The sequence below is a fragment of the Pan troglodytes genome, chromosome 5, assembly GCF_028858775.2.
Source record: "Pan troglodytes isolate AG18354 chromosome 5, NHGRI_mPanTro3-v2.0_pri, whole genome shotgun sequence".
NCBI lineage: Eukaryota > Metazoa > Chordata > Mammalia > Primates > Hominidae > Pan > Pan troglodytes.
The window spans coordinates 125,145,336-125,170,485 of NC_072403.2; the positions used below are offsets into that span (position 1 = coordinate 125,145,336).

At 39.2% G+C, this 25,150-nt stretch overlaps 1 long non-coding RNA gene and 1 pseudogene across 1 annotated transcript in view; both read left to right on the top strand.

Moving 5' to 3' along the window:
• The first annotated feature begins 218 nt into the window (after positions 1–218).
• On the top strand, positions 219–2,128 carry LOC743947 (suppressor of cytokine signaling 5-like; annotated as a pseudogene).
• A 2,378-nt stretch (positions 2,129–4,506) lies between these two features.
• Positions 4,507–25,150, top strand: part of LOC134810351 (uncharacterized) — a 92,745-nt gene continuing 72,101 nt past the window's right edge. Inside the window, exons 1-2 of the long non-coding RNA XR_010158144.1 lie at positions 4,507–4,641; positions 6,854–6,889. This is a non-coding gene — a long non-coding RNA (uncharacterized LOC134810351). The remainder of the gene's footprint in view (positions 4,642–6,853; positions 6,890–25,150) is intronic.

Consider the following 25,150-nt stretch of genomic DNA (forward strand, 5'->3'; position numbering starts at 1 on the left):
TCCTGCGGAGCTGGAGTCCCCGGGCTCCGGCCAGAGGAAGTGAGGCTGGTGAGGCTGGTGAGGCTGGTGAAGCTGCGCTCGCTGGGCAGTCAGAGGGGACGGGAAGCACCAGAGGGGAAGCCGACTCGACCTGCTGGTGACTGCGCCATCCGGGACCGTCTTGCCTGGCCGCAGGTGCCCTGGATGAGGCCGCCTGCGCGCCCCCGAACGATTTTATAATCGATGGATAAAGTGGGAAAAATGTGGAATAACTTCAAATACAGGTTTCAGAATCTCTTTGGTCATGAGGGAGGAAGCCGTAGTGAAAATGTGGACATGAACTCCAATAGATGTTTGTCTGTCAAAGAGACGAACATCAGCGTAGGAGACTCAACTCCTCAGCAACAAAGCAGTCCCTTAAGAGAAAATGTTGCCTTACAACCGGGATTAAGCCCTTCAGAGAATTCTTCAGGGAGAAATCAAAATCGTGCCACCGAAATCCCTCAAACTGTTGAAATAAGCATTGAAAAGGATAATGAGTCCGGTGTTACCCCAGGAAAAAGGCTTGCACGAAGAGATTCCTACTCTCGACATGCTCCATGGGGTGGGAAGAAAAAACATTCCTGTTCTACAAAGACCCAGAGTTCATTGGATACTGATAAAAAGTTTGGTGGAACTCGAAGTGGACTTCAAAGGAGAGAGTGGCGCTACGGCGTAAGTTCTGTACACGACATGGACAGTGCTTCCAGCAGAACTGTAGGAAGTCGCTCTCTGAGACAGAGGTTGTGGGCTTGTGTTTTCCCATGAGAGCTTACCGCAAGCACTCAAAGCCTCTCCTTTCCAATGAAACAAAAATTCAGGCCGGGCACGGTGGTTCACGCCTGTAATCCCAGGCTTGATCACTTGAAGCGGGTGGATCACTTGAGGTCAGTAGTTCGAGACCAGACTGGCCAACATGGTGAAACCCCGTCTCTGTGGTGAAACCCCTGTCTCTATTAAAAATAGAAAAATTAGCTGGGCGTGGTGGCGCATGCCTGTAATCCCAGCTACTCGGCAGGCTGAGGCAGGAAAATGGCTTAAACCCAGGAGGCGGAGGTTGCAGTGGGCCGAGATCACGCCATTGCACTCCAGCCTGGGCAACAAGAGTGAAATTCGTCTCAAAAAAGAAAAAAAATTTCATCTTTTTGAATTAATGCTTGAGAAATGCCCCTTTCCTGCTGGCTCAGATTTAGCCCCAAAATGGCATTTGATTAAACAGCATACAGTTCCTATATTCAACATTTTTTGATACATTTGATCCATCTTTAGTTTCTAGAAGATGAAGATAGGCTTAGAGAGAGAAGGCGGCTTAGTACTGAAGAAGGGGTTGATCCCCTCGCAATGCGCAAATACATACGTTTGAAGCTACTGCACAGGTTAATCCATTATGTAAACTGAGACCAAAGTTAGCTCCTGGAATGACTGAAATAACTGGGGACAGTTCTGCAATTCCACAAGCTAAATATGACTCGGAAGAGGATACAACCACCCTGTGTTTGCAGTCACGGAAGCAGAAGAATCGTTAGGTATCTCGAGACAGCCATGCTCGTGTTAGCAGACAGAGAGCTTGGAAAGTCCACACACAGACTGATTACATACACTGTCTAGCGCCTGATTTGCTTCAAATTACAGGGAATCCCTATTATTGGGGAGTGATGGACCGTTATGAAGCAGAAGGCCTTCTTGAAGTGAAACCTGAGGCCTGAAAGCGCGTTTTTGCTCAGGGACGCTGCGCAAGAGGACTACCTCTTCTCTGTGAGCTTAGCGAGGCAACAGATCCCTGCATGCCCGAATTGAGCAGTGAAATCACAACTTTAGTTTTGATGCCCATGATTCGTGTGTATTTCACTCCTCCACTGTAAGAGGACTTTTAGAATATTATAAAGATCTCAGTTAGTGCATGTTTTTTGAACCATTGCTTACTATATCACTCAATGGGACTTTTAGCCTGAAGTATATCGGTGGCGCGGAAATCTACAGGTGCACTAAGTATGATGTGATTGATGGGCTCCCTTTACCCTCCATGTTACAGGATTTTTTAAAAGAGTATCATTATATACAAAAAGTTAGAGTTCGCTGGTTAGAATGAGAACCATTCAAGGCAAAGTAAACATAAACTCTCCTGTCCCAAAGGGTGTTAACTAGGTCCGCTTTCATGTGCATCAGACGATACACCTATAGCAAGCACACACAGCAGTGCTAGGCTTTTTCATACAGTATGTTAGCATAGTGTTAGCATCTGTCAGATGCGACCTGCTGTTACTTATTCAGATAAACATGGTGCCTACTGGAACAACAGAGGATAGAGCTACAGGTGTTCAGTAAGATTGCAAGAACATTTTGCTGATTTAGCTAACAGTTTGGTTTTTAATGGCTGCAGTATTTGAGTGAGGCAATTCTGAGGCATTTGCTATGAAGAACAAATTATTAATATTGGATGAGTATTTCAACAGTGTGACTAATGTTTGAAATTATTTTTTCTAAGAGTTTTTCTATAAACTTCCAAAAGTAATGATGTTTGTAGTTACTATAAATCAAGCTTTGAAAGAGTCTAAAAAAAAAAAAAAAGAGTGTCTTCTTTTTATAAAAAAAATGCAATTTTCTGGCCACAAGGGCATAGCACAGTTCACTTAGGTGTTAATGTAGCTTATAATCAGGCTCCTCTTCTCTTCTGCAAAAGGTACTGTTAGGTAATACAGATTTTCTAAGTCATTCATAAATTTCAGACTTAGCAACTTAGTAGTAGAATTTTATTGAAAGGCCCTAGGTATTAATTTTTTTAATGAGTGCTTTAACTTAAAACAGGTATTTGGAATAACTGCTGCAATGTAGTCTTGCATGTGATTATTTTTAAAAGTTGATGTGCAGTCTAATTGTTGTTACATGAAAGTTGGATCTTTTCCTATGCCCAGAAAGATTTTGTGAACCATAAAGTATATGAGATTAGAAGATGCCCAAACAAGTCAGATAATAGTAACTACAGTGGTTGCTGATGTGGAGATTATTGTTGAACTGTAATTAATAATTCAGATGGCAATATTTATCTCTTTTTTATAAATGCTTATAGCTGAATTGCTTAAGTAAAATATATAGAATTTCAGTGCAGTTAATTCTTAATGGAAAATCTGAAACCTAAATTGCAGATTTAAAAGGTACTGTACAACCATTATATCTGTAAATAACTTTACTTAGCACCTTTTTATCACTTAAAATAATATGTACTATTACTTGAGTGAGCTCTTCTGGAAGTCATATCAAGTTCTAGTGTTCACTTCTTAGTAACTGAACTGAATTTACAGTTCTGTTCTAGACATTTTGCACTAAAGTAGCTGAATTCATTCTTGTGTCTTTTTGTTAAGGTGCTCCGTACCACTGGTGAGTGCTCCATAGTTTCCTTACCTACTGCTACAGAATGTTATTTTACATCCTATGGCTATTGCCAAGGCTACAAAAAAGAAAACCTATATTTTTATGGAACACTAATCCTTTGACTGCTTATATATGTTTCTACTTGTTGCATCTTGTTATGGCTGCTTTTTTGTTCTAATAAAGTATGTTTTGTGCTCTCCTTGTACATCTGCTGTTTTATACATTTGCAACACTTTGTCTTGTAAATGGAATGGTTTGGGGTTTTTAAATAAGCATTAACTTACAACCTTTCTATAGTTAATGCAGCTGTACAGTCTAATATTGACTTATCAGAATAAGCTAACTCTAAATTTAATGCTCTATATCTTATCAATCAATCACATACACTGTGGAACAATGTCTACAGTTACTGCAAATTACTGTACAGTTTAGGTTATAACAGAAAACTGACAGAGAAATAATAAATCTGTTGATTTCTCTGCTTATAAGTGAAAGATTGAAACTATCCAATGACATATTATAGTAAGTGAGTATCTGTAACCTCCCACTACAACAGAGGTAGAGTAAATGAGTATCTGTAACCTCCCTCTACATCAGAGGTAGAGTAAATGAAGTCTTGTAAACTAGTAATATATCAGTACCATTAATTGGTTTGGGGACCATCTTAACCAAAAATAAATGCCCAAAATGTAGAACTTTAACCAAGGACTTGTCCATTTTAAAGCAATAATTTCTATTGTTTCTAATTAAAGTCCCTGAAGATCATATACCAAAGTATTTGAGAACTTCATCCAAACAGACTTTAAAACATTATGTGCAATTAAGTTATTATGACATAATTACATTGTTGAGTCTGTTTTCTTGAGCTTATAATGTATCTGGAAAATAAACCTCTTGAGAAAAACAAAAGAAATTACTGTTAACAGCTAGTTTGAAACAAATATTATATTGACCTAAACATTCAAGATAAGATGGCCAACTTACATGGGCTCTGCTAAGTCAGTTCTTAGAATTGTGCTGAGGGTGAGAATCAATAAAATATATATATATATTTCTAATGAAAAGGACTTCTATGAGGTGTTGACAAGATTTCCCAGGACACAGACATTTGACCTTATAGAAGCTGCAACCAAAATTTTCTTTCAAGATTACCATTGAGAGGAGGAGCCAAGATGGCCGAATAGGAACAGCTCCGGTCTACAGCTCCCAGCGTAGAAGACGCAGAAGACGGTGATTTCTGCATTTCCATCTGAGGTACGGGGTTCATCTCACTAGGGAGTGCCAGACAGTGGGCGCAGGTCAGTGGGTGCGCGCACCCTGCGCGAGCTGAAGCAGGGCGAGGCATTGCCTCACTTGGGAAGCGCAAGGGGTCAGGGAGTTCCCTTTCTGAGTCAAAGAAAGAGGTGACGGACGGCACCTGGAAAACCGGGTCACTCCCACCCGAATACGGCGCTTTTCCGACGGGCTTAAGAAACGGCCCACCGCGAGATTATATCCCACACCTGGCTCTGAGGGTCCTACGCCCACGGAGTCTCGCTGATTGCTAGCACAGCAGTCTGAGATCAAACTGCAAGGCGGCAGCAAGGCTGGGGGAGGGGCGCCCGCCATTGCCCAGGCTTGCTTAGGTAAACAAAGCAGCCGGGAAGCTCGAACTGGGTGGAGCCCACCACAGCTCAAGGAGGCCTGCCTGCCTCTGTAGGCTCCACCTCTGGGGGCAGGGCACAGACAAACAAAAAGACAGCAGTAACCTCTGCAGACTTAAATATCCCTGTCTGACAGCTTTGAAGAGAGCAGTGGTTCTCCCAGCATGCAGCTGGAGATTTGAGAATGGGCAGACTGCCTCCTCAAGTGGGTCCCTGACCCCTGACCCCCGAGCAGCCTAACTGGGAGGCACCCCCCAGCAGGGGCACACTGACACCTCACAGGGCAGGGTATTCCAACAGACCTGCAGCTGAGGGTCCTCTCTGTTAGAAGGAAAACTAACAAACAGAAAGGACATCCACACCAAAAACCCATCTGTGCATCACCATCATCAAAGACCAAAAGTAGATAAAACCACAAAGATGGGGAAAAAACAGAACAGAAAAACTGGAAACTCTAAAAAGCAGAGCTCCTCCCCTCCTCCAAAGGAACGCAGTTCCTCACCAGCAACGGAACAAAGCTGGATGGAAAATGACTTTGACGAGCTGAGAGAAGGCTTCAGACGATCAAATTATTCTAAGCTACGGCAGGACATTCAAACCAAAGGCAAAGAAGTTGAAAACTTTGAAAAAAATTTAGAAGAATGTATAACTAGAATAACCAATACAGAGAAGTGCTTAAAGGAGCTGATGGAGCTGAAAACCAAGGCTCGAGAACTACGTGAAGAATGCAGAAGCCTCAGGAGCCGATGTGATCAACTGGAAGAAAGGGTATCAGCAATGGAAGATGAAATGAATGAAAGGAAGCAAGAAGGGAAGTTTAGAGAAAAAAGAATAAAAAGAAATGAGCAAAGCCTCCAAGAAATATGGGACTATGTGAAAAGACCAAATCTACGTCTGAGTGATGGGGAGAATGGAACCAAGTTGGAAAACACTCTGCAGGATATTATCCAGGAGAACTTCCCCAATCTAGCAAGGCAGGCCAACGTTCAGATTCAGGAAATACAGAGAACGCCACAAAGATACAGTTGTAGTTTTGCCATCTCCTAATTATTTTTACTATCAAAACAAAGTATATATGCAAGAAATTTATGGTTAAACGTGTGGCTATTAAATCAGTATTTTTAGTCTTGATCTATTTCCTGGTATTTAAAAACATGGTTTCCAATTTTTTTAATGATTTGTATGATCCATTGATAAACTAAGAAATTCCCTTGTTTTCCTTTTGACTTTGTATTAGTGTTAATTATACACCATCATTTTTTTTTTTCATCCAGGATTAAAACTTTGGTCATGGTCTTTTTGGTCTCAGAGCATTTGTTCAGGCTGTGATGTGTCTATAGAATGTCCTTCCACTTTAATGCACCTATCAAAATTCCACCATCTTTCAAGTCTCAATCCCTTCTGTCACATGTGACCTCATTTTCCTTGGAATCTCCATCATAGTTGCTTATCCCTCTCTTACAGCAGCATAGATCAGAAGTTATGAGAATGAATTCCAGAGGGGAAATACTGCTTGGGTTTATATTCTGGCTCTACCACTTACTAATCCGTGTGACATTGAGCAAGTTAATTTATCTTTGAGTCTAATTTCTCATACATAAAAAGGGAAACCTATAGTATGTATTTCATGGGAAAATTTGGATAGCTAAATTAATGAAGGTAATCCTTATAAAGTTTTTAGTACATACTAAGTGCTCCATAAAAGGTTTTATTATTCTTATTAGATTAACATTGTCATCACCATCCTTGAAACTGTGATATGGCTTATCATATGCCATTCAAAGTTCCTAGCCCACCTAAGAACATTTCCTTTTCATTTTCAGCAATCAGTTTCATGACAGAATTGCATTTGATGTTGGGTAAGTAGATATGACTGATCAGCCATAACAGAGTAAGTAACCCTAACAGTAGATATGAAAGTCAAATTATCTTTAGATATTCCCTGAATAATGTTAGCTTCCAGGAACAGTAATACAAAATATATTTTTCACAGACATGGCTATCTAATTCCTTCGTCATCCTTGTATTACCTTGCACAGTCTTTGGTATGTAGTTGGTCTCAACATATTGAATATGTTGTATACTCAATGCAACATGAGTAAGCATAGCAAAGTATGTCAGAAACATGACATAGTGTCATCCCAAAAGCCATAGCATGGAATACATTTTGGTTCATGACCTAAGTCTATATTACCTTTCTACTTGTCCCTGGGTCTATTAATGCAAGAAACTATTAAACTCCTCTAATTTTTCATTTTCATTTTTATTCTTTTGCTCCCTCATTTAACTAGTATATATTGAGCATGGGCTGTGTATTAGAGGTTGTTTCCTTAGGACCCTAAAAATATAGATGAAGTCATTGTCTGGAGCCTTTCCACCCAAAGTTTATCTACAGCATGAGTAACACCTGGGAGTCTGTTAAAAATGCAGACTTTCAGGCCCTAACCAAGGCCCTGAGCCAGGCCTCTCAAATCAGAGACTGTATTTTTACAAGATCACCAGGTGTTTCATGTACACATTCAATGAAGCACTGGGCGGCACATAAGAATCACTTGTGTTTATAAAGATACGAACACCTACAATCAAGGTGGAGGGCCAAGTATATTGAGAGCTTAGCCAATTAAACAATTGCCTGATAATTCAAGAAGGTTTTTTAAATATATAGATGAACTTTTGTGGAAGTATCTTTTAACTTTGCTACACAATAAATTTTAATAATTTGAAAACTATAATTCCATATCACACCCTGCTGTGATAAACAAAGGTACTTAGATTATATGCAGTTGTTTGCTTTGGGCCCACTGTTAATATATTCTGGGGAGGTTATATCAACAAATGCTGTTTTGTTTTAAAATAAATTTCCATGAATTTTAATGGTGATAAATTCTAGATGAAAGGAAAAAAAGATTTTTGCCAGAACCAAATATATTAAATCTCCCTCCATCTCAAATGATTAAATCAGTGTTGTACTTCCATCAGGAGACAGACATTTCTGTCACTTGGAAGAAAGTAGCAGGAAGCAGAAAGGATTGTTTTTGTTTTTGAGACAGGGTCTTGCTCTGTTACCCAGGCTGGAGTGCAGTGGCACTATTTCAGCTCACTGCAACCTCTGCCTTCCAGGCTCAAGCGATCCTCCCACTTCAGCCTCCCAAGTAGCTGGGACCTCAGGGGCATGCCACCACACCCAGCTAATTTTTGTATTTTTTTGTAGAGATGGGGTTTTGCCATGTTGCCCAAGCTGGTCTTGAACTCCTGGGCTCAGGTGATCCACCTGCCTCGGCCTCCCAAAGCACTGGGATTACAGGCATGAGCCACCACAGTTGACCCAGTAGAGAGTTTTATACAAAGGTGCAGCCAAGAGCCCCAGCTCACCAGGTAAGCCACGCTGGGACCAAAAGCAGGTAACCTGGAATCTATAGATTCAAAATGAAAGCCAAGGAGTTAAGAGGGAAGTTGAATCATGACTAGGCCTGCGTTCAGTAAGAAACCAAGAGGCACCCACCTAAAAGGAACCTCTAAGTGGAAATGAACCTTAGTCAGGGTGCCCAAAGACAGAAACAGAACAGGTTGAAACAGTACCAAGTGTCAAAGACACCAGAGGCAATTTGACCTTCGTGTGCTAACCAAAAAGTCCATCTGAGGAAGGAACCTGGGACATCCCATCTGGTCCTATGGAACCAGCATTTGCTTCTAATACAGCTAAGGAATTGCTGCGGCACATTATATTAATGACAAGTATATTATAATGTGTTCCAATCAAATCTTGTTCTGATTGTTGTAATCAGTACCGTTGAAGGAAAATGTTTTCTCCTATGCCTTCTCAAGGTTTAATGATGCTCCATGACCTGCCCTGGAACAAGCTTTCCAAGGCACTTCGGTGCCCAGAGATGACCATATTTTTGTGTACTTAAAATTTATGATAGGAAAGTTTCCTCAGTGTGTTTCTTATGTGGCATTTCCTGGATTAAGGGTCATGAAATAAAATCACCAATAAATTAGGGAAAACATAAAACACCATTGGGTACTGTGAAAATGGCCTGGGTCCAAGAACAGCATGCTAAAAAGCAAGCACTTTGCACTCCTTAAACCCTCCTAAGTTTTCAACACTTTTTTTTCTGTACTTCTTTAAGGTGAACCTTTAGATATACATCATGGCAAAAACTTTCTGTCCCCTTGGGTCGCTTGATTTCCTTATTTATATACAGATTTAAGAGCTGGCCGAAATGGGCTGACTACATGACAGGTAGAGCGCCTTTTCAACAAACTTAACAAGGACCAACACTCCTACATTATACCCACATTACATTCAGATCGAAGCCTGTTACCCATGTGAACAGATGAGGTGTAAATGGCTTATAAAAATCTTTTTACAGACTTCATTTTTGTGAAAGAACAAGTGTGGAATTGTGTATCAGCATTCCGTGTTAAGAAGATAAACATTGCTATTCCTAGATTTACACCTTCAGCTGAAACAGTTTAGCCAGTCTATTCTTTGTGCCCCAGACATGCTTTTCTCTACCGCTTTGGCTTTTTTATGGCTTTCTCTCCATATCCAAATTGTAACTATTTGTCAAGGTCAAAGGCAAGTCCCTCTTCCTTGGGGAAGCCTTCCCAGACCACTCCCTCAATTGGAATCAATCTCTTTCTCTTTCAACATAGATAGCCTCATATACCTCATAAAGACATCAAGAGAAGTTTACCTATTATATTTACATCCATCATATTTTGTGTGGTAAATGGGATTTATAACCAGTCCCACCTAGCCCTGATAAAGTGCCTGCTCTGTGAGATAAGTTACATAGCTCTACCTATCAGAATTCAATAGAGAACATGCCCATTCCCTCTTCCTTTACCCCATCCTGCCACTACTCATGGTCACACTTAGCACTAAATAGGTATTTAATTAATACTAGAAAAATAATGAAATGGGTCAACTAATGAATTGTAAATAATATATAAGTATACTGTATCAAAAGAAAAATTTCTAAATAAAGACATGGAAAAATGTGGTTAGTAGAAGTCCATGTTCAGAAGGAACCTTTCATTATGAGATTATCTCTACACTAGCGCTCTTGGTTCTCTCCCTAAATAATCTACAGGAGCAGAGATGCTCCAAACCAGTGCAAGTGAGGATCATGGAGGCTGGGTTGGGTGGGGGGCAGGGATGGTTAAAAGTGCGTTTGGGTCCCAGACCACAGTCTTGTTATATTAGAATATCCAGGGGTATAGGGGGAAATTGGGAGGGTCGGAGTGAGTATTTTATCATGGACCTAAATTATATCACCAGGATCCATATATAGGTTCTGCTTCCTCTTGGGTGATTGCAAATAGCTCCTGGCTCTCTCTTTGTGGCTGTGGCTGCACCAACAAGCCTCTCATCCTTATAGCATTAATCCTAGCACAAAGAATCTACTTTCGACATTCAGAGTATGTCTGAGATTCACTCTGATTAGCCTTGATATGGTTACCAAATCCTTTCTCCTAAAACCAAACTTTAGACCTGTGATAAACCTAAGCCAATTATAAAAATTAATGGGGGCATTAATTTCACTCAAACCCATTCACTGGGAAATTCAGAACCATGTTATGAAAGGACAAGGAGAAATGAATGCTGGGGAGACAATTAGGAGATATCCACTTGACATGATTGTTATTTTCCTACCAGAAGGTAGGGCAGTGATGTGTTACAATCATCCATCTAAGTGGTGACTTAGGGTTCTTTATTTATAAAATGATGATACAAGGATACTTATAAAGATGATTTAAAAATCAGCCCAGCCTCTTTACAATCATAATAACTTAAAATTAGTTAGACTATTCTATTGACTTTGGAAAAAAATGTAAAGCTATTTACGTGCCTTATCACAGTTGCTTCTCACTATCTATTAGGAAATGAAAAAATTATTTGCCTCATTTGGTAATGAGGAAACTGAGGTCTAAAAAGGTTAAATATTTGCCTAAGTTTACACCTGTGTTTGAGCCAGGATTACAATCCCAGTCTTCTAACTCCTACTCTAGCGAACTCCTACTTCCCGCCTTATTTTTTTGACTGTTCACATTAGAAAAAAAAATAAAACCTTTCAATCATACAATGGTATTTTTATATAAAACTGGTTTCTGTAATGGCTAAGGCAAAGTAGAATATTATCTAGTGTCTACATTTCCGAGAGCTTTGTGTAGCTTGAATTAATCCTTCTGCTTGTATCTGAAGTGAATAGCCAGTTTAGAAAGTAAAATTTAAAAGACGGTAACTGGTCTGAATCCACACTCTAGTTTTTAATCTCCATGTCTCTGTTGACATGTTAAAGCTATGCCAGAGAATCATATGGTGCCTTTTAGATGTCAGACAGAACCAGAGCATCATGATTCACAGCTGGCCAAGGGAAAGCTAGTAGAGGCAACAAGCTAATCATTCAGTAAAATTTGTCTTCTCTTTCCCACCTGACCCTTTCCTCTTATCTCTGACCCAGTATCCAGACTTTGTATTCCTACAGTATTGGCAATAACTTCTGCTGCTCTCTGAGGAAAGCTGGTACTGACCCTGCTCCTTATTCTTTATTCTTCCCTCCCCGATGCCATGTAGTTTTACCTCTCCTCCAGGGCCTTGGAAACAACCTAACTCCTGGCCTCACATTCCTATTACCGACCTGTCATGGCTGCCCCCTAGATTTGGTATCTGACTAGCCCTCTTGTGCCAGTGCCTGGCAAAAGCTATTATTGACTGAGTTTTAATTTGGAAAATGCATATATGCCTCATGTTCGTTTGTTTGAGACAACAGGAAACCTGCGCAGAACTCCTGAGACAAAGAAGAAAATCTAATTTTCATGCCAAGGCACTTGCAAATATCTAGAGATACCTTTCTTGATGCTGTCTTCATAGCTTGTAAACCTCTAGTGGCAATACTTGCTCAGAAACAATAATGCATACACTCAAAGGCCTCACACTGTAGAAGCTTCTGTGCTCATTCCAGCAGAGCTTTGTTATTTCATCTATGATCCAGGATATTATGAAGCAGCTGCATGGGAGCTGTGCTTTTCATACAATAATAATACAAAAACACTAAAAAATAAAAATAATAAAAAAAACATTTACAGCCACTACATTTGCAGAGAGCTAAACTAGTGTCAGTGCTCAGACCAGCAATCATTCCCCTGCTGTGGCTTGTACCATCATCACAAGCATCTTGGTGCTATACTCCCAATGCTGTCAGAGGACGGTGGAGGCCTTACTGCATGGGTTTTAGTTGTTTCCTTCAACCAAGTCCTATGTGTTTCCAAATGTGAGATTGGAGTTATTCTCTTTTCAGTGTCCGGTCAACCACTAGACAGCAAAGTTACAGTCAGTGAGTGAGAGAGAGTCAAAGTTAGAATGAGACAAAAAGTTAGGGAGAGAGAGAAGAAGGAAAGAGAGAATGAAGGTCAAGAGGAGGGGTGTAGAGAATGCATTGATTTCTTGTGTTTTACAAAATAGTCTGTCTTAAGCCTCCTTCAAACCACAATCTAAAAGATGGCAGCTTATCCAATTGAAATCACAAAATGACTGTGAGGAAGAGGAAATTTGCAGGACTAGATGAGGAACTTGTTCCTTCCATGTTGTACTATGTCTATTACTGCTTGTTCCACTATAGAATCTATTAAGAGAAATTTGCCATCTGGAGGATTTAACTATATTTTTGGAAGGTCAGGAGTCTTATTGCCAGAATAGATCAGTTTTAAATTTTATGAAATCTGATGACTGTCATTAACAGTTTTATTCCTTCTTTGAAATATGCTAAAGTTAAGTCAAGGCTAAGAGGTACTCCTCTGTGGGGATTGATTTTCATTCCTTTTTGGGAGGACTAGCTTCATTCTAGGATTGAATAAGGAAGACTGTTCAGGCCTCCTGTGGCATCAAATGCTTGGTACCCAGCAAGCAGAGAAGCCCTATCCTGGGACATAAATATAGGAAGTGAAGTACCCTGACCAATGGGCTCTGACCCCTTCTCTTCACACTGGCTACTTGTTTTCAAACCTTGTTGCATTTTAAAATTATATGGGAGCTCATTAAAAAATATATATGCCAGGTTGCCTCCCAGGAGTGAGCCTGACTGAATAAGCCTGAGAAGGTCTTAGCATCTATATTTTAACAAGCTCACCGATAATTCTGATACACGCTAAAGTTAGAGCCACTGCTCTAGGCTCACACTTCTCCCAATTCCGTTAAGTGGGTATGCTATACAATGTCCCTTCATCAGATTGCTTTTCTCTGTAAATTGGTGTTTACTTGAAATAATCATGAGAAACTGATTGAAGATGAACAAGCCTTCAAATAAAGCTGTTTATGAGATACGAATTCTGTTCCAGGTGAACTCTGTTCCAGGTAAACTCAGCCTTTAATCATTGCAGCAGCTAACAACTGCAAGAACACAAAGGGGGACAAAATACTAAATAGAACTCTGAAAACCCAACACAAATACTGAATTACATTGGCCACATCTCTCAAACCCTTAGTCCGAAACAAAAATGTCATTTATTGAGGCTGTTTTTGTATTTTCCCATTGACCATAGAAATATCACGTAAGCCTATTGCAACATTTGCCCTAGCAGGGGAGAAAAGTCTATTTTCTTCATTTTTGTCACTCTGAAGGGTATTTATATGCAACCAAAATTGTTGCTACTGAATAGCTTTAGAGTAGTTGCTGCTTTTAAACTGCTGTTGTCAAAATTTCCCACAAAGAAATCTATTTTAGTTGATTTTTATGGTAACACTATGCTTTTTTGTCTTTAACCTGTGACATTATAAGTATCTTTCTAGGGTGAAGCACGTGTTTTTTGTAATCAGGGGAGTGAACTTTTGTTTCCATAGCTTTGTGTTTTAAGTATTAAATTGTCCTGTATTGGGTGATATAAAGTGTTAGTTTCAGTTTAACCAATAGTTAGCCCTGTGCTGATGAAATACATTTGTCTGGGTTCTTTGGTATGTAAACTAGGATATAAGTTTCTAGAATACCTCCAGTGCAATAGGATAGTTCCTAGATGACATGTGACCTTTTGAGTGGGAGGAAGTTTCCAGGGAATTAAAAATATATCGTACCAACTGCTTTTGAATATCTTATGATCTACTTTAACATTGCTAGGTTAACTTGATAAAATTAAACTTACTTGACAGTTGGCCTCTGAGTAAAATATGGCTTTATCGGCTCTGGGCAAACCAAATCATCACATAATAATCTCTGCCAAAATGCATGCCCTTATTTGTAATCAAATGGCTTATCAACTGATAAATGTCTTTCAGATGACATGTATATTGCTTATTTTTCTGGGCAAAAGTAACATGTCTGTTCATATTGTATTGTTTACTATGGCTCATGAATGCTGTCACTGTAAGACAGTTAAAATCAAGCATTATTGGTAATACCTGAAATGGTAAAGATTATTTTATTTGATGCTGTGTTCCCCTCCAGTTTCTTCAAACCTTTTTCTTTCTATGACAAAGTAATGGGAATTGACCTTCTTTCTTTGAAGACCAATATAACTCTCTTATTTTCCTTAATTATATTTTCAATTATAATTTCCTCACTCCCTCCTGGAAGCCTTAGTCTGTGGATGCTTCTTTTGACTCCTGGTATTGCCTTGGTGTCACTACCATTGTCCTTTATATTCCAAGATCATAAATAACTGCCTCCTGTTGGATTTTTTTAAAAAGGAAACTTGCTGTTACTTCCCAAATTATTTTTCCTGGAATAAACACTAATGTTCTATAATGCTTTTCACATCAAATTAAGTAGTGATTATTCGAAGGCGAGAGTTATTTATTGCTGCATATCAAATTATTCTAAAACAGAGCAGTTTAAAACAAGATACGCTTATTACCTCATTCAGTTTTTGTGGGGCTGCAATCTGACAGCAGCTTATCTGAGTGATTCTGGATCAGAGTCTCATGATGTCACAGTCAAGATGTCAACTGGAGCTGCATTACCTAATGGCTTGATGGGAACTGGAGGACTTACTTCCTGCATGGTTCACTCATGTGGCTGGCAGGTTAATACTGGCTATGGGCAGGAGGCCTCAGTTCCTTACTACATGAACTTCCCTATACAGCTACTTGAGCAGCCTCATCATGCAGTGACTGGCTTCACTTAGAACAAGTGTTATAAGACAGAGTAAGGTGGAAGCCACATGTCTTTTATAACCTAGCTTGGAAGTCACACATCATATATCTTTATTTCTGCAATATCTTATTTGTTATACAAGTCAGCTCTTCTTAATATGAAAAATGAGTAAAGAAAGGTATGAATACCAAGAAGTGAGATTCACTGGATTCATTGAAACAGTAAAATTCATTGTTCATCTTGGAAGCTAGCTACTATAAGACTTCCTAACTCAATTTGTTTTTTCTTCCTTTAAGAACCTGAGAAAGATACTTTCGAGTTTTGAGGATGAGAGAATGTTTGAATGGCACAAAATTGTATTTTCAAGCAATTAAGGTGTTACTTAGGAAGAAACACAAGTTTATGAAAGCTTTTCTTTAGTAGGTTTACCTTCATGTTCACCCAGAGCACAAAACAGGAGGCTAGATACTCACTTGCTGCTGCTACCTACAACCTAGTGCTCTTTCCCTGAATCTGCTGAACTGTTTCCCTTTGAAATAAAGGTATTGGGATTTGGGTAAGATGGCTAACTAGATGCAGCCAGGTGAAACAGCCGCCACAGAGGGACCAGGATGACTGGCGAACTCCTAACTGATCTTCAGAGGGAAGGCACTGAGAGTGGACAGAGGGAAGACACAGAAGCTGGGCTGAAGTGGGAAGAACCAGAGAACCCTGCACATTGCTACAATAGACTGGGATTCATTCCTGGCCCCCAGTGACGCCAGGGAAATGGTTAAGTTTAGCTGGCAAAGAGCAAACCACTCTCACCATGGGCCTCTGGAATCCCAGCAGGAGGAGACCCCTTGACCAGCATGGGCACTGGAGTTGTCAAGGAGAACTGCTTAGAGAAGTGCTAGGGGCAGTGCACCAGACAAAGCAGAGCCCATAGGGTTTGGAGCTGAAGGGTCTGTAGCAAAGCATGGTCAGGGATGCCCATCTCCCCAGGTTTGACTTCCTCCCATAGGAGACTTCAACCCTAGAGAAACTCAGACCTGAACTCTGCAGGGAAGTATGGCCCATCTGACAAGACTGGTCTAACCTGAGCGCCCCTTGGTCTTCCAGCCTCTCCAGGGGCCCCAGCCTGGCCATGCCTGCTTGCAGCGCAGTCTCGGGTGCCCTGGGGGCCTGCATCATAGCTCCTGCACTTGTGGACTATGCCTGACCAATGGAGAGCTCCAGGGGGGCAGCCCCCATGACCACACACCAGCCAGCCTGCTGTCTCCCCAAACTGCTGCTTCCTCTGGGCCCACAGCCACCCCCAACATTGATTTGCCAGTGCATGTGTGCATAGGAGATCTTGCCTTCCCTGCTCTGCCAGTGTGTGTGTGTATGTGCATCCTGCCCTGCCTCTGCGGTCCAGGGGAGTGCACTTTGCCTCCCCTTCTCTGTGATACCATCATTGTAGTCAGAGCCTTGGGGGGCACCAGAGCCTGTAAGCATTGCCCTTGCCAGTGCCCCACCCCTGTGCCAACACTGCTGCCAGAGTGAAACTAGGCAGAGAGAATAGTGGACCCTCCCCCACCCTGAGCAGCCACAGGGCACACACAGACTTGAGCCTGCCAGCATCTTGCCCCCATGCTAATACCACCACCAGCGCGACTGTGTGCACAGTCGCCAGTGGGCCCCCACCCCAAGTTGTGCTTCCTCCACTGCTGCTGTGAATGCATGGAGGCAGGCACCCGACACCTGCTGCAGCCAATGAGCATGCACCCCACCATGATGTTGCTGCAGTTGGCACATGTGAACAAGGATAGGTCCTACTGCCACTGCCCTAGGAAACATTTTGGCTAACACCACCTATCAAAGTGTAGTTATCAGTGGTCAGGGAGCACCTCAGTCCCACCAGCACCAGTGGGTTCTTAACCTCAAGGAGCCAGAGAACAAAGTTGGTCCTGATACAAGTCCCCCAGAGTTACAGCATGCAATCTAGGAGTTGGGAGCTGAGCCTTAGCTCCCTAAAATCTTCCAGAAACAAAACCAGTTGACTGAATCCATCTTATACCACAATCAAACCCTCAAGGTCATCAAATAGGATAAAAGAAAAAAAAAAAACACCCAAAGGACGGCAACTTCAAAGATTGAGGAACACCAGCCTACCAAGATGAGAAAGAACTAGTTAAGAACTCTGACAACTCAAAAAGCCAGAGTGCCTTCTTTCCTCCAAATGAGCACACTACCTCTCCAGCAAGGTTTCTGAACAACGTTGAGATGGCTGAAATGTCAGAAATAGAATTCAGAATATGGATAGGAATGAAGATCATTGAGATGAAGGAGTATATTGAAACCCAATTCAAGGAAGGTAAGAATCAAAATAAATTGATACAGGAGGTGACAGACAAAATAGCCAGTATAGAAAAGAATATAATCAACTTGATAGAGGTGAAAAACACTCTACAAGAATTTCATAATGCAATCACAAGTATTAATAGCAGACTAGACCAAGTTAAGGAGAAAATCTCAGAGTTTAAAGACTGGCTTTCTGAAATAAGACAGTCAGACAAGAATAGAGAAAAAATAACGAAAAGGAATAAACAAGACCTCTGAGAAATATGGAATTATGTAAAGAGATCAAATCTATGACTCATTGGTGTCCCTGAAAGAGATGGAGAGAATGGAAGCAACTTGGAAAATGTATTTCAGGATATCATCTATGAGAACTTCTCCAACTTAGCTAGAGAGGCCAACATTCAAATTCAGGAAACACAGAGAACTCCAGTAAGATACTTCACAAGAAGATTATCCCCAAGACACATAATCATCAATTCTCCAAGGTCAAAATGAAAAAAAAAAAAAGTTAAAGGCAGCTAGAAATGTCAAGTCACCCACAAAGGGAAGCCCATCAGACCAACAGTGCACCTCTCAGAAGAAACCCTACAAGACAAAAGAGGTTGGAGTCCAATATTCAGTATTCTTGAGGAAAAGAAATTCCAACCAAAAGTTTCATATCTGGCCAAACTAAACTCTATAAGCGAAGGAGAAAAACAAGCAAATGCTGAAGGAATTTGTTACCACCAGACCTGCCTTACAAGGGCTCCTGGAGGAAGCACTAAATACATAAAGGAAGATCATTACTAGCCACTACAAAACACAATGAAGTACACAGGCCAGTGACACTATAAAGCAATAACACAAACATCTGCACAATAACCAGCTAACATCTGCAAAATAACCAGCTAACATCATGATGACAGAATCAGACCCACACGTATCAATATTAACCTTGAATGTAACTGGACTAAATGCCCCCAATTAAAAGATATAGAGTGGCAAGCTGAATAATGAACCAAGACCAAATGGTATGGTGTCTTCAAGACACCCATCTCACACGTAATGACACTCGTAGGCTCAAAATAAAGGGATAGAGGAAAATCTATCAAGCAAATAAAAAAACAAAAAAAGTCAGGGATTACAATCCTAATTTCAGATAAAACAGATTTAAAACCAGCAAACATCAAAAAAGACAAAGAAGGGTCTTACATAATAGTAAAGGTTTCAATTCAACAAGAAGACTTAACTATCCTAAGTATATATGCACCCAACACATAGAGACCTACAAAGAGACATAGACTCCACATAATAACAGTGAAAGACTTTAACACCACACTGACAGTATGAGACAGGTCAACAAGGCAGAAAATTAACACAGATATTTGGGACCCAAACTGCACAATGGACCAAATGGACCTGATAGACCTTTACAGAACTCTCTACATAAAAACACAGAATATGCATTCTTCCCATTGCCACATGGCACATACTCTAAAATCCACCACACAATCAGACATTAAACAGTCCTCAGCAAATGCAAAAGAACTGAAATGATAACAGTCAGTCTCTCAAACCACAGTGCAGTAAAAGTATAAATAAAGACTAACAAAATTGCTCAAAGCCAAACAAGTACATGGAAATTGAATAACCTGCTCCTGAATAACTTTTGGGTAAATATTGAAATTAAGGGAGAAAATAAAAGTTCTTTGAAACTAATGAGACCAAAGACACAACATGTCATAATCTCTGTGACATAGCCAAGTCAATGTTAAGAGGGAAATTTATAGCACTAAATGCTCACACAAAGAAAGTTAGAAAGATCTCAATTTAACAAACTAACATCACAGCTGAAATGAATAGAGAAGCAAGAGCAAACCAACCCCAAAGCTAGCAAAAGACAAGAAACAAGCAAAATCAGAGCAGAACTAAAGGAGATTGAGACATGGAAAACCATTCAAAAAATCAATGAATCTAAGAGTTTGTTTTTTAAGAAAATTAATAATATACGCCACTAGCTAGATTAATAAAGAAGAAAAGAGAAAAATTCCAAATAAACACAGTTAGAAATGACAAAGAAGATATTACCACTGACCCCACAGAAATACGAATAACCATCAGAGAATATTATAAAAATAAGCTAGAAACTCTAGAAGAAAGAGATAAATTATTGGACATTATACACTCTTCCCAGGGCTGAACCTGGAAGAAACTGAATGCCTGAACAGACTAATAACAAGCTTCAAAATTGAATCAACGAAAAGAAGCCCAGGACTATATGGAGCCACAGCCTATTCTACCAGATGTACAAAGAAAAGCTGGAACCACTCCTACTGAAACTATTCCAAAAAATTGAGGAGGAGGGACACCTCCATAACTGATTCTATGAGGCCAGAATCATTCTGACACCAAAACCTTGGAAAGACACAACAACAACAAAAAGAAAACTTCAGGCCAATATCCTTGATGAACACTGATGCAAAAATCCTCAACAAAATATTTGCAAACTGAACCCAGCAGCACATTGAAAAGCTAATCCACCATGATCAAGTAGGCTTTATCCTTGGGATGCAAGGTCAGTTCAACATACACAAATCAATAAGTGTGAATCATCACATCAACAGAATCAATACACAAACTCCATTATCTCAATAGATTCAGAAAAGGCTTCCAATAAAATTTAACATTCCTTCATGTTAAAAACTTTCAATAAATACTAGACATTGAAGGAACATACCTCAAAATAATAAGAGCAGTATATGACAAACCTACAGCCAACATAATACTGAATGGGCAAAAGCTGGAAGCATTCTTCCTAAAAACCAGCACAAGAGAAGGATGCCCTCTCTTACCACTTCTTTTCAACATAGTATTGGAAGTCCCGGACAGAGTAATCAGGCAAAAGAAAGAAATAAAGGGCATCCACATAGGAAGAGAAAAGTCAAACTATCCCTGTTTACAAACATGATTCTGTATCTAGAAAACCATATAGTCACAGCCCAAAAGCTCCTTAAGATAATAAACAACTTCATTGCAGCCTCAGGATACAAAATGAATGTACAAAAATCACTAGCATTTCTAGACACCAACAACCATCAAGCTGAGAACCATATCAGGAATGCAATCCCCTTCACAACTGCCACAAAAACAATAAAATACCTAGGAATAGAGCTAACCAGGGAGTTGAAAGATCTCTACAATAAGAACTACAAAACAACACACAAATAAATCACAGATGACACAAAAAAATGGACAAACATTCCATGCTCATGGATAGAAAGAATCAATATTATTAAAATGGCCAACTGCCCCAAGCAATTTATAGATTCAATGCTATTTCTATCAAACTACCAGTAACATTCTTCATGGGACTAGAAAAAGATATTTTTAAAATTTATATGAAACCAGAAAGAACCTAAATAGCCAAGGCAAACCTAAGAAAAATAACAAAGCTGGAAGCATCATGCTACCTGACTTCAAACTATACTACAGAGATACAGTAAACAAAATAGCATGGTACTGGTACAAAAACAGACACATAGACCAATGGAACAGATTAGAGAGCCTTTAAATAAGGCCACACTCCTGCAACTGTCTGATCTTTGACAAAGCTGACAAAAACAAGCAATGGGGAAAGGCCTTCCTATTCAATAGATGATGCTGGGATAACTGGCTAGCCATGTGCAAAAGATTGAAACTCGACTGCTTCCTATACCATGTACAAAAATGAACTCAAGATAGACTTAAGGCTTAAATGTAAAACCCAAAACTATAAAAACCCTGGAAGATAACTTTGGCAATACCATTCTGGACATATGAATGGGCAAAGATTTCTTGACAAAGATGCCAAAAATAATTGCAACAAAAGCAAAAATTGACAAATGAGATCTAATTAAACCAAAGAGCTTCTGCACACCAAAAGAAATTATCAACAGAGTAAACAGATGATCTACAGAATGGGAGAAAATTTTTGCAAACTATGCATCTGGCAAAGATCTTATATCCAGCGTCTATAAGGAATTTAAACAAATTTACAAACAACCCCATTAAAAAGTGGACAAAAGATATGGACACACGCTTTTCAAAAGAAGACATACATGCAGCCAACAAACATACGAAAGAAAGCTCAACATCACTGATTATTAGAGAAATGCAAATCAAAACCGTAATGAGATACTATCATGTTTCACATCAGTCAGAATGGCTATTACTAAAACATCAGAAAATAACAGATACTGGTGAGGTTATGAAGAACAAGGAATGTATATACACTGTTGGTGGGAGTGTAAATTAATTAGACTATTGTGGAACACAGTATGGCAATTCCTCAAAGACCTAAACACAGAACTACCATTTGACCCAGCAATTCCATTACTGGGCATATACCCAAAGGAATATACATTTTTAATGTAAATTATTCTATCATAAAGATGCATGCCCATGTATGTTTATTGCAGCACTATTCACACTAACAAAGACATGGAATCAACCTAAGTGCCCATCAATGGTAGACTGGGTAAAGAAAATGCGGTATGTATATACCATGAAATACTATGCAGCCATGAAAAAGAACAAGATCATGTCTTTTGAAGGAACATGGATAAAGCTGAAGGCCATTATTCTCAGCAAACTAATGCAGGAACAGGAAACCATGTAACACATGTTCTTATTTATAAGTGTGAGCCAAATGATGAGAACACATGGACACATAATGGGAAACAACAGATGCTGGGGCCTACTGGAGGTTGAAGGGTGGGAGGAAGGAGAGGATTCGAAAAATATAACTTTTGATACTAGGCTTAATACCTGGGTGACAAAATAATCTGTACAACACACCCCCATGACACAAGTTTACCTGTAAAACAAACTTGCACATGTACCCCTGAACTTAAAATTTTTTTTAAGATAGAAAGGCATTGAGTCCTATTCAAAACACAAGTTGGCTGGGCACAGTGACTTATTTCCTGTAATCCCAACACTTTGAGATGCTGTGGCAGGAGGATTGCTTAAGTCAAGAAGGTTGACAATGCAGTAAGCCATGATTATGCCACTGCACTCCAGCCTGGATGACACAGCAAGACTCTGTTTCAGAAAAATAAATAAACAACAACAATAAAAAAAAAACAGAAGTCCTAGCAATCTACCCTACTTTCCATGAATATTCAGATCTGAACCCATCTGTTAGTCTCTTTCTGTTGAAAAAGATAAAGTTGTTTATATTATCACTAACATTCCTTAACTCTTGAAACATCAGAGTAACTTAAATGTGTGTCAGTCAAATAGGTGAATAAGAATTACAGTGAAATGCTATGGGTATTCAGGTAACATACGGTTTGGGTATTGGACCATGGCTCAGTTTGTGTCCCTGTGGACAAAGAAAGGAAAAAAAGATTAAGGACAGTCAAAGGATATCAATGGTGAAATACTAAAAGCAATTCCATTTTAGTTTGGGTACAGGAAAAGAATATCTGCTATTGTCGCTTCTGTTCAAATTGTACTGGGGAAACTAGCCAGTCCAATAAGGCAAGACAAAGAAAGAAAAAATGTAAGATTGGAAAGCAAAGAAAGAAATTGTTCAATATTTGCATGAAACAATACTACACAGCTACAAAACCAAAGAATTTATAGACCATTAGTGTTAATGAGCTGGATACAAGGCTATATAAAAAATAATTAAGTATACCTCTATATATTAGAAACAAAACATAGAATATGCAATTTAAAAGTAACACAATTTATAATATAATTAAAGTCACCAACAATCTATAAATGCAATGAAATCCCAATAAAATCATGGCAGTTGTATTTGTGTAAATTGACAAATGCAAAGGGCCAAGAATGGCCACCAAGTAATCTTGAAGGAAAAGAACAAGGCTGGAAGATTTACACTCCCAGATTAAAAGTCTGTTATAAAGCTGTAGTAATTGAAACAGGGTAACATTAGTACAAGAATAAACAATTGATCTCGGAAAAGAAAAAAAGAGTCCGGAAACAGACCCATATATATATATGGTCACCTTAGTTTTGATAAGAGCAGCTTTCCAGTGCAGTGGGAAAAGAATGATTCTTTTAATAAATGAGAAAAATATCTGGATCCCTACCTCAGACCTTATACAAAAATCAATTTTGGGGTATTCTAGATATAAAAGCAAAATAGCAAAGCTTTTAAATGATCTTGAAGGAAAAATTTCTTTACTATAACACACAAAGCAGTACCTGTACATAAAACAATAAAATTTGGACTATGCTAAAATATAAAACTTTTGTATTTCAAAAGACACCATTAAGGGAATGAAAAAGCAACCCCCAAATTTTCTAAAGATAACTGCAAGAGGTATATCCAACTACAACACAAAGAAACACTCTATTCACAATATGTTTAAAAAATTAGTTTTTAAAAAAACCACTACAAATCAATAAGAAATGAAAGAAAGCCCAACAGAAATAAAAGACAATATACTTCACATAAAGAGTATCAAATGTGCAATAACCATATGAAAAGAAATATCCCTGCTGGTCATCAAGGAAATTAAAATTCAAATCAAAATGTGATACCACTACACACACCAAAATGACTAGAATGAAAAATTTAGAAAACACCAAGTTTTGGCAAGTATTTGAAGTAACCAGAGTCCCATACCTGCTGGAGGGAATATAAAACAGAAAAACTAATTTGGAAAATTCTTTGGCAGACTGTACTAAAACTGAGCATGTGTATACCAATGACTCTGAATACCATTTCTAGGGATATGTCCAACTCAGACACCTGCATAGGTTTACCAAAAGACATGTAGTGAATATTAATGACAGCACCATTCATAAAAGCCAGAAATTGAAAATTACTCATACACCCATCAACAGTATAAAAGATATATAATTTGTGGTACATTCACATAATGAAACACTGTACATAACTGAGAATAAACATGCAACTACCCTCACCAATATAATTTAATAGCATGCCAGAGCTGACTTACCCCCACTAGCAAGAACTGTTAGCATCTCTTCCTAATCTGCGTTCAATGATGTCAAGTTGGCATCTTGAAATCAGCCATGGTGGGTGTATTTGTGCCACAGAAACCAGCAAATGCTACAAAGTAGGCGTTTTCTTCCCCCAAAGAGCTGGTTTACCAGCATACCACTGGTGCATTTCACAAGCATAATGAGAGTTAAAGAGGCTATTCACCAACAAAGCACATACTATGAAATTCAAAATAGAATTATAAAGTATTGATAGAAATCAATGTTAGAAATCAGGACAGTGGGTATCCTTGGGGAGAGTAGTAACTGGAAGGTAGCACAAAAAGTCTTCTAGAGCGTTGGCAGTGACCTGGTTTTTATTGTAACCTGGGGATCTAGTTAAACAGGTATGTAAAATTCAATCATTTTGTTTATGATATGTGCACTCTTATGTATATATATTACACTTCAATAAAAATATGGCATTGTTCAATCAATGGAATACCTGCCGATTTCAAAACTGTTGACCATTAGTCAACAAACTTTTTCTCTAAGTGATCAAATAGTGAATATTTTAGGCTTTGTGGGAGATGCAGTTACAGTCACAGCTACTCAATACTGCTATTGTAGCAAAAGCAGCCACAACCAATATGTAAACTAATGAGCGTTACTGTGTTCCAATAAAACTTTATTTAGATTTTACTTGCAGGCCTTAGTTAGCCAATCCTTGTGCTAGTTGATATCTAATTAAATTTGGCATACCCA